The 9758-nt window shown below is 37.0% G+C and overlaps 1 non-coding gene across 1 annotated transcript; it reads left to right on the forward strand.

The window, feature by feature from the left end:
* The first annotated feature begins 9210 nt into the window (after positions 1-9210).
* On the forward strand, positions 9211-9317 carry LOC121490208. The gene has a single exon (XR_005987541.1). It is a non-coding gene; the product is annotated as a U6 spliceosomal RNA (small nuclear RNA).
* Positions 9318-9758: the final 441 nt, after the last annotated feature.

The raw sequence follows: 9758 nt of genomic DNA on the forward strand, positions 1-9758 counted from the left end.
CTTCCCTTTCTATCTGCCAAAGAGTTGAACAGCATTGTTTGTTCATTTGTTTAGATTATTTACATTTGATTAAACCACTGAAAAATCAATTCTGTGAATATAATCCTTTAATGGTACCAACGACATTGGAAAATAAAATTACAAAAATAAATAGAAACTTAATCATCCTTCTTTTTACGAACACATTTCCCAGAATAACAACAGAGTAATTCTGGAAACCCGAAGAGAAGAATATCTCAATCACTTGTCGCTACAAAGTTTGTGTCAAGGTTTGAAATGACAGTTGCAGTTCCTTTTTATTAGAAAGAAAACAAAGCAAAAAAATCATTCATTATACTACTTTGCTTTAGTGCCAAAACTCTTAGCAGAAAATTTACAATGAAGGTCTTCAGGGACTGTTCAACAACTATGTTACTGATATGCTCCTAGTGAATCTCATAGATAGTCTAATTAAAAAACACACACACACACATACACACACCATAAATTAAACTAATTCTTTAATAATTAGAATATGACAAAAAGATTAACATATTTTTGACATGAGTTACAATAATATATATAAGCCAATGATCCTTTGGTGCCCACTACAAATACATGAAAGTCCAATAATGTCATACATAGATTTTTATGAAGTGCTCCTTTTACTTACAGAATCTTAGTTTTGTTCATTGTAGGTCAATGTTTATCCCAGGCTTCAATATAGTAAAAAATCAAACCCTCAAATAAACTCTTGAGTGCTTGGGCTCCAACATATTGAATCTCAAGTTCTGGATTAAAAGCACTATTTTCATAATAATTCACTAATATTTTACTTCTCTTCATTATACTTTTTGTAGCCCTTCCATTGCTTACGTAGCTTTTCTATGCTACAAGGTTCTAAAGTTTTAGGGCAGACAGGGATTTCAGAAAGGATTAAACTTTTATTTTGTGTGGTTTTTCTGTTGCCCTTACCCACATGCTCCATTCTCAATGCTCTTCTCTGATTTTTGGACAACATTAATGGCATCATATGAATTCTTCTGCAGGCAGGCTTATAGTTGGCTTTCTTCAATGAGAGAGAGGTCAGATTTTTTTTTTCTTCTCCAATCCAGACTTGTTTCAGCTGTGGTTGTAAGAGTGTCTGTATCTTTCCATGGCTATACTTCATTGGTGGAAGACTCTTCTCACTATTGCCAGTTTTAAGAAAACTCAGTTTCCCTTGTCACTTCTCTGAAGTCTGCTCACACATTTATAATCTCTTCATTGACATCTTTTCAATGGAGCCATGTGAATGGACAATATTGTAAGAGATAGCATAGTGGTTACTAATGTACCATAGGGAAACACAAGCTCAAATGGAATTTCTGAACACAGATTTATCATATATTAGTTGAACACATGGATGTTATCCTTGCTGAGGAACATGGAACAGTGATAATCTGTTATTCACTGACACCAGACCTAACCAAATTATCATTATTGGTGGCTAATTGGCTACATAATTTGCAGCCCTCAATGCTAAATGAAAATGCCTGCCCCCTTGTTTAAAATTCATTAATTTCAAGATAATAACAGAGCATTAAAATCAGTGTTGGGTCCTAGTAAGAACAAGGCCCTATGGAACTAGAAAGACGGCAAGCCTTTGAAATGGATTCTGGGTGAGCACATTCGGTTGAACTACCAATGGACAGTAAATGTGTGGTCAAGTGTTAATTCAATCAAGTATGATCAATAGGAAAATTATATTGATTACAAAACTGTAGGGTAGAAGGCCTTCTCTGTGCTGGAGACCTTGCTAATAATAATAATAATAATAATAATAATAATAATAATAATAAAACTATACATAAGAATAGGGCCTTTAATTCCCAATTGCAAGAAAGGTGGGGAAGGAGAATGCTTCTGTGACAATCTTAAAACAATCTCATGTCTCATAGCTGCAAGAAAAGCATGCTGAAGACTTGGCTCTAAATTGAACTGTGTTGGGACACCCGGGTGGCTCAGTGGTTGAGCATATGCCTTCAGCTCAGGTCAATCCTGGGGTCCTAGAATCCAGTCCCACATCAGGCTCCCAATATGAAGCCTACTTCCCCCTCTGCCTATGTCTCTGCCTCTCTCTCTCTCTCTCTCTCTCTCTTAAATAAATAAATAAAATCTTTAAAAAATAAATAAATAAATTGAACCATGTTAAGAGTTACAAGACCAGTTAAACATGCAACTTCCATGTCTCTTAGGCTTGAAATGGGTCACTGGTTGGGAATAGTGGAATTTGAAGACTCATTTTGGTGGCATTTTGATAGATACAAACAAAATTGGGAATCTCACCCTAAAGTATATTTGATGTCTATTCCCAGAAGAAAAATGCTTCCACTCTCTGAGGAAACTAGCATTCCTTTTTATAGAAACCCTTTCTAAAAATCAATTAATGACTTGACCTGGGGCAGTTGCTTGCAAGGGGATACTTCTTGTCCCAAAGATACTTCCCCACTGTCCATCTAGACTCAAAGTCTGGTGTAAGAAAGGTAGTGTCTACAAAAGGAGATGGGCTATGTACTGAGTAAAACAGCAAGATTATTTCACCTCTAAAAGTATTAAATCTAACAGGACCAATTTATCAAAACAATGGTTTTAATCCAGTATTAACCTTTAAAATGTTGACCCAAGCACTTGAAAGTAAATCTAAGAGTTTTATTCTTTAGTATGTGGAAGCCTGGAGTAAACAATGACAAACAGTCAACAAAGCTAAGATACTAGACTTGGAGTGCTATACAGGAAAGAGTCTAAAGGCTCAAGGAGACAAGCATGTTGGAATGAATCTGTCTCAGAAGATTAAGAAATATGTTTTTGTGAAGAAAAGCAGCATTTCTGAAAAGATCTGTGTGAGTGTTCTCTCTTAAATTGGAGATGACAGTGAGCAATGATATGGAATTGGATCTCTGTTTCAATAGGAATAATGGCATCTCTGAATGGTAGAGGCCATCTGTCAGGGCCTAACAAACAGAAATCAGGTGGTTGTAATTGCCTAATAAACCTCACTGAGTGTTAACCAGATTATTACAACCAACCAGTCTCGAAAGAGGGACTTGATTGATCATAAAGTCCTTGGGAATGAAAGAAGACAACTTATTAATGTGCTAGTTTATATTTATAAATAGGAAACTTATTATGTCTGGTGGGCAGAAACCCAACTTCAGTCTCCACAGGAAGGATTCAAAGCTTCCCATACAATATTAAGACCTCAACCACTTTGCAGACATGGAGCATATATATTGAGGAAGGGAGAGGAGTCCCTTTTAGGAGATAGGCACACATACACACACCCACACATTTCCTCCAAACCTTATCCAGAAGAATTTTTTTGACTGTTTATAAAGTGGTTAGCCACTGGAAAACTGAAAAGACAGAGATCTCTTAATATTATTAGATACTAGATATGAATAGATGTTGTGACCCATCATTTAAAGTAGAACTAACAGAGGTCATATGGTAGATGTCCCGTGGCCCATTTTGTGGTTAAAGACTGGGTTTCTGAATGTGTAGTTAAAAGACACACACTGAACAATTAACAAGATCCCTAAAATTGTTCCTTGATCCTTATTAAGATAGAAAAAAATAAATAGAAGCCATCAGAATATTCCTCACTTATACCTTATCACTATCAAAAACAGTAAGTGAATATAAAATCAATACCACATTTAAGAGGAAAATGCAGATCATATTGCTATTTCACATTTAGAAAATGTGAAAGGTCAGGGTTGGTTGGTAATCTTTTCCTTATGGCTGGTGAATGTTTGATTGATCTTGGATAATAACCGTATATTATCATAAACTTGGTAGGAGAGTACTACCCATCATGAAGGTCAAGATGCTATACCTTAATGGAAAAAAAAAAAATTAGCCCGTTTCTTGGTAGTGGGCATAAAGCAACTTACCTGGGAAATATTCTTTATTTGTTTGCTTTTGTTTTCCAGTCTGTTCTGTAAGAGACATTGGAAACAGTTCTCCTTCAGCAAGCAGAGATGGTTTTACACTTTATTTAAAGCTATGTCAAATCTCCTGCACTTTGTCTTAATAGAAGTTGCGGAGATCTCAGTTACCTTGATACCCCTGTAGGCAGGAGAAGCAAGTGCCCTGGATGTCTAAATAGGATACACACATTCTAGAGGATGGGAAATTAATACATAAAAGTTTAAAAGAAAGCAGTGTTGTTAAATTCTCTGGGTCCAGGGGTCTCTAAGTTCATCCCTTCCAAAGTAAAAGACAAATTGCTCCACTTTGCTCTAACCATCGCAAATACAGAAGTTTGAAGGGTGTCTTTGGATTTTGCATGTAACATACAACATATTTAGATGAACTCTCTGACTTGTCAGGGAAAACACGAGGTTGCTAATTTTGAATAAAGATGAGGAAGGAAAGGCTCTGCAGCAGGTCCAGTCTGGGATTCAAGCTGTTGTGTCCTTGTACTTATACCAGACGAAATGTTACTTCAAGAATCTATGGCAGGTAAGGATGTTCTCTGAAGCCCCACTGGGAAAATCAGAGTACATATTTGTAGACTGTTGGAGCAAAGCCATGTCCTTTTCTGCCAATAATTATCTTTATCTGGAAGCATATCAGGACCTATAACTCCTGTGGTAGAAATTCAAGGCTTAATCTAGGACACCAAGTACGTTGATATTTACACTGCCCATCACACATTAGGTGGTATAATGATACATCAAATCATTACATTGTGCTTATGCCACAGCATTTTATTAGTAAAATGAACCAGTGTATGTGACACCAGGCTCAGGAAGGTAAAAAAGACAGGATGAAGATTCATAAGTAGGCACCTCAGACTAATACAGTAATTAGTTCTGATATTTTGCAATTTCCTTTTAAATCAACACTTAAAAGCTTTCTTGTAACAGTAAAAGGACAAAGGATGACATTACAGTTGCTTCTACATGGTATATACTGAATGACAGTAGTGAAGCAAAATTTTCTCAGAAGATAAAAATCAAACACAAAACATCTTGTTTTTCACTTCGGAAGAAAAGATGGTATAAGGAATGGATTTGCACCACCTTATAAGAAGGAGTTGATAGATTTGCGTAGCCACTCAGTGCCTTATTTAGAATAAAGTTAGATTAGGAACAACGAGGTCTGGAAAAAAGTATGTAGATGGACTTCTTGGAAGAGGCAGCAGAAGAGGTTTTCCACTCCAAATAATTGGTCAAACAAGATGAACAATCCCTTGTAGACCAATATTTTATCCGTCTACTCTGGTGCTCAATGAGCCCACATACAAAGAATAGGTTTAGAGGATAAGATCTCATCATTATGTATTTCCGCCTAACCAAAACTGGTCCTCCTAGCCACCCTTGCTAAGTACCGAACTTGCAAATAGCAGAAAACAATACTGAGCTCCTGATTTTGCACCACTCCCAGATAGGGCTGCTAACCACTGGGCAAGAAATGATTACAGTTTACCCCTTTCTTCACTGAAGAGGCAGCTATTCATCCTCTTCAGCATAACTCATTTAATATGGTTTTTCTTTCCATGATTTAAGCATTCCTGCTCCTGTCATCTTTCATAAATATAGTGATTGTGTCATTCATTACCGTGCTAACCCTATCTAACACTACCTCTGACAAGGGAATTCACTTCCCCCTATTACTCAGGAAATGGATCCATACCCATGCAATTGGTCTTACTATGTACCCCACACACAATAGCAGCTTATCTGATAGAAGAGTAAAATGGACTACTGAAAGCTCAGTTATGACACCAGCTGGGAGATATTTTGAGAGGTTAGAGTGTTAACCAACAGAAGGTATATATCTTAAGCTAGCAACCAATACACGGCACTTTTTCATTAGAATTGAGGAGAATGGCTACCAAGAAATGAAGGTAGGAATGGCTGCAATTATACATAATAACCTGTTCATATTTATGCTTTTGGTTTTGCTTTTCCTTCCTCCACCATGACTTAATGAGTTTGGAAGTTTCTTCTTTCCAAGGGAGAAGAGCATCCACTAGGTAATACATCTATACTTTTATTAAACTGATTTCTGAAACTGTCCACTGGAAACACACATGGATCAAAAATGTAAATATAGGAGTTAACTTTTCTGGCTAGAGTGTTTGATTTTTGTCTTAGTCAGCTTGGGCTGCTATAACAAAATGCCAGAGACTGGGTGGATTATTTTTTATTTTTTTCTAAAGACTATTTATTTATTCATGAGAGATGCACAGAGAGGGAGGCAGAGACACAGGCAGACTCCATGCAGGGAGCCCAACGCAGGACTCGATCCCGGTCTCCAGGATCATGCCCTGGGCTGAAGGCAGGCGCTAAACCACTGAGCCACCCAGGCTACCCAAGACTGGATAGTTTAAATGACATTTATTTCTCACAGTTCTGAAGGCTGGGAATTCTGAGATCAGAGTGCCAGTAAGACTGGTTTTTGTTTTTATCTCTTCCCTTGTACAGACAGCTTCCTTCTTGCTGTTTGCTCACATGACATAGAGAGCTCTAGTTTCTTCAACCATTTAAATGGGCTTCAAACATTCAGTCCATACAGTCTTGATTACCAAGGGGAAATTAGATTGCTGCTATACAGGTGGGAGCAAAGGAAAGTGAATCAATAAAAAGGCCAGAAACAAGTGGACCTATGGAAACAAAGATTTGTTATCCTTGAAGTAAAAAACCAGTCAAGCCAAAATGCCTCCAGAAAAGGAGATGAATATAAAGTGATGGAAATGACTTGTTTTATGTGAGTCTGGAGTTTTTACTCAAAAGGCTAATGCATACAAGTCCGGATTGTTTTAAAAAACTATTTCAACCAAAACATAATACTGCAATAGAATGAATACAGAAACATATATGGAAATCTGCTGTCTTCAATTAAGTAAGACATTAATATTATTTGTAAAAGTGTAAAATGATGTAATGTTCTTAATTCACATAAACAAAAGCTTTTCAGGTTCCTCAACTTTTTAAAGTATGTGGAGTAGGTGAATTTTTAAAATACATGTTTATTTTTTAAATATGTGAAGGAGGTCCTTAGGGAAAAAAGCTTTGAAAACTGTTAATTAGAAATACAGAAATATAATTTTATTTCCTAACAAAATCCTCACTATATAGTACATCCTACCCTAAGAATTTTTAAAATAAAAAAAATCCTTTAAATTTCATAAGGTAATCACACATACACAAAAATAAAATAGATGTGAAACTAAAGACTACCCTAGTTTATTTTTTATTTATTTATTTTTATTTTTATTTTTTAATTTATTTATGATAGTCACAGAGAGAGAGAGAGGCGGGGGCAGAGACACAGACAGAGGGAGAAGCAGGCTCCATGCACCGGGAGCCCAACGTGGGATTCGATCCCGGGTCTCCAGGATCGCGCCCTGGGCCAAAGGCAGGTGCCAAACCGCTGCGCCACCCAGGGATCCCAAGACTACCCTAGTTTAGATAAAGCCTTCAAAAGTAAGACGTGAGAACTAGCTTAGAAAGTGAATGATATTATCTATGTCTCCACATCTAGGACCATAAAGATAATACTAACATTAGTAGCTATTAACTTTATTTCCATTTTATAAGGAAGACAGTAAGTAGAAGAAACATTGTTTCCCAGGCACCGAGAGATCAACAGTAAATATGGCAGAGATTTTTGGAGGAGAAAGAGGTAAAGGATATGAAAGAAATTTTATTATCTTGTTTTTTCAGGTGATTCAAATAATTTACATTCATCACCATTAACGTGAGTTATTACATGTATACGGAAAAGAAAAATGCAGTTAAAAGAGCTAAGTAACAATCTCAAGGTCCAACACCAAGGAAATACTGGAGCCAATATTGAAAAACAATTAGCTCCATGTCCAACGTCTCTCCTTTCATCTTTACATTGCATAATCATTTTGTCCTAACACATTAAAATTGCTTTATACTTCCCTGGCATATATAATGCATATTTGAATATTAAAATTTTAATCTCTTTATTAAAATTCTATGCTACATGTATTTCAAAGAATGGGGATTACACATTAGTGTTAGATTTGTATTAATATGCATTGTGAATGTAAGCAAATGGAAAAATCAATAAATGCAGGGAACATACTACATACACACTCTATAAGGCTAGACCAGGCAATATTTACACCACACCAACAAGCCTCTGAGGGGAAAATCAAAACTCATATATGATTGAGTGCTTAGGGAACATAAAATAGATTATGAATTTTTAAAAAGGGTTTTGAATTCCACAAATATTCAGTGGGCTCTCATGGGGCATGTGGCTAATAATAAAAGGTACATTCTTGCATTAGTACTAATAGGGTTGGGCTGGATAGAGATAAGTACCATAGCAGAAATATAGGCCCCCTAGATTTCCCCAAGGTCTGAGAAGAGTATTTTCAAAATATATACTTCAGGAACCCTTCTTAAAATGGCCTTCCTCCATCTGCCTTCTGTCCATTAATGTTTGACACTCTTGAGTAGAGGAGTGCTGTCTTATTCTGTCTTCATGGATATGAGATTTTAGGGTAAGTACAGCATCTCTGGAACTTAGTTTGGATTGTACAAAGCTGCACTGCTTATTAACTGTGTGACTCTGGGCCACTTAACTCAACCATCTGTGTCTCAGCGTTCTTGTGGGTTGAGACTGGCATGGTAATAGTACCCATCTCATAGCCTTTACCTTATTAATGGCAAATTAAATAACCCTGAGACAAGTTTAAATGACTTAAATTTTCATATTAGCATGCATTAATTGCTGCAGATGCTTTTCTGGGAGCAGGTTTTGCTCAGAGAAAATACATGAGTCAGAATTGGAAACTTTTATTTCTGAAGTAAGGGAAGATGGTAGGAATATATACCATAGAATGTGTCCTGAAGAATTAAAGGGATTAAAAATACATATTCACACATAGTTAATTAGTTGTTGCCTAAGGAGCAACCACAGGACTACAGTGGCATACGATGGTAAATATTTATTTCTTACATAAGCTTGTGGAGTTTAGATGATCTTGATAGGGCCTGTTTGGGTTGCTGTGTTTAGTTTAGTTGGACTCTATCAAGCATCTACAAAGAAGCTTGGGGTTCAGCGATAGTTTGGATTTGGCTGGGATGCCCCATCTTAGAACATCGACATGTTTCCCTGCTCCTGTGACCAGGTACCTAGCTCAAATACATACTTTTCATGGAGATGTGTACAAGAGCAAGTGCATGAGAGGGAGCCTGCATGCTCACTTCAGTAACACATATGCTAAAATTGGAACAATACGGAGAAGATTAGTGTGGCTCCTGTGCAAGGATGACATGCAAATTCTTGAAGCATTCCATACTACTAGAAAGAGAGAAAGAGAAAGCCCCATCAATGCGCTAGGTCACATCACATCTGCTAAGCCTGTCATTAGCCAAAGCAGATGTAGTAGGTTGACTAGGGTTGCTAAAAACAGACGTCCACATTTCAGAACCTGTGAGAGTAAGTTTGTTCAGTAAAAAGGTCTTGCAGATCTAACTGTTGAAGGAACTCAAAATGAGATTATCCTGGATAACTGTGGCTGGGGGGCCCTAAATCCAGAGATAGGAGTACTTAGAGAGAAGAGGGGCAGACACAGATGCAGAGGGAGGAACCATCTGAAGATAAAGTCAGAGACTGAAATGCTTGAAGCCACTACCAGTTGGAAGAGGGAAGGAAGCGTTCTTCCCTGGAGGCTTTGAAAGCAGTTAACCTGATGATAACCCTGGTTTTGGACTTCTGCAGTACAGAACCGGAGAGAATATATT

The sequence above is a fragment of the Vulpes lagopus genome, chromosome 4 (assembly GCF_018345385.1).
Source record: "Vulpes lagopus strain Blue_001 chromosome 4, ASM1834538v1, whole genome shotgun sequence".
Taxonomy (NCBI): domain Eukaryota; kingdom Metazoa; phylum Chordata; class Mammalia; order Carnivora; family Canidae; genus Vulpes; species Vulpes lagopus.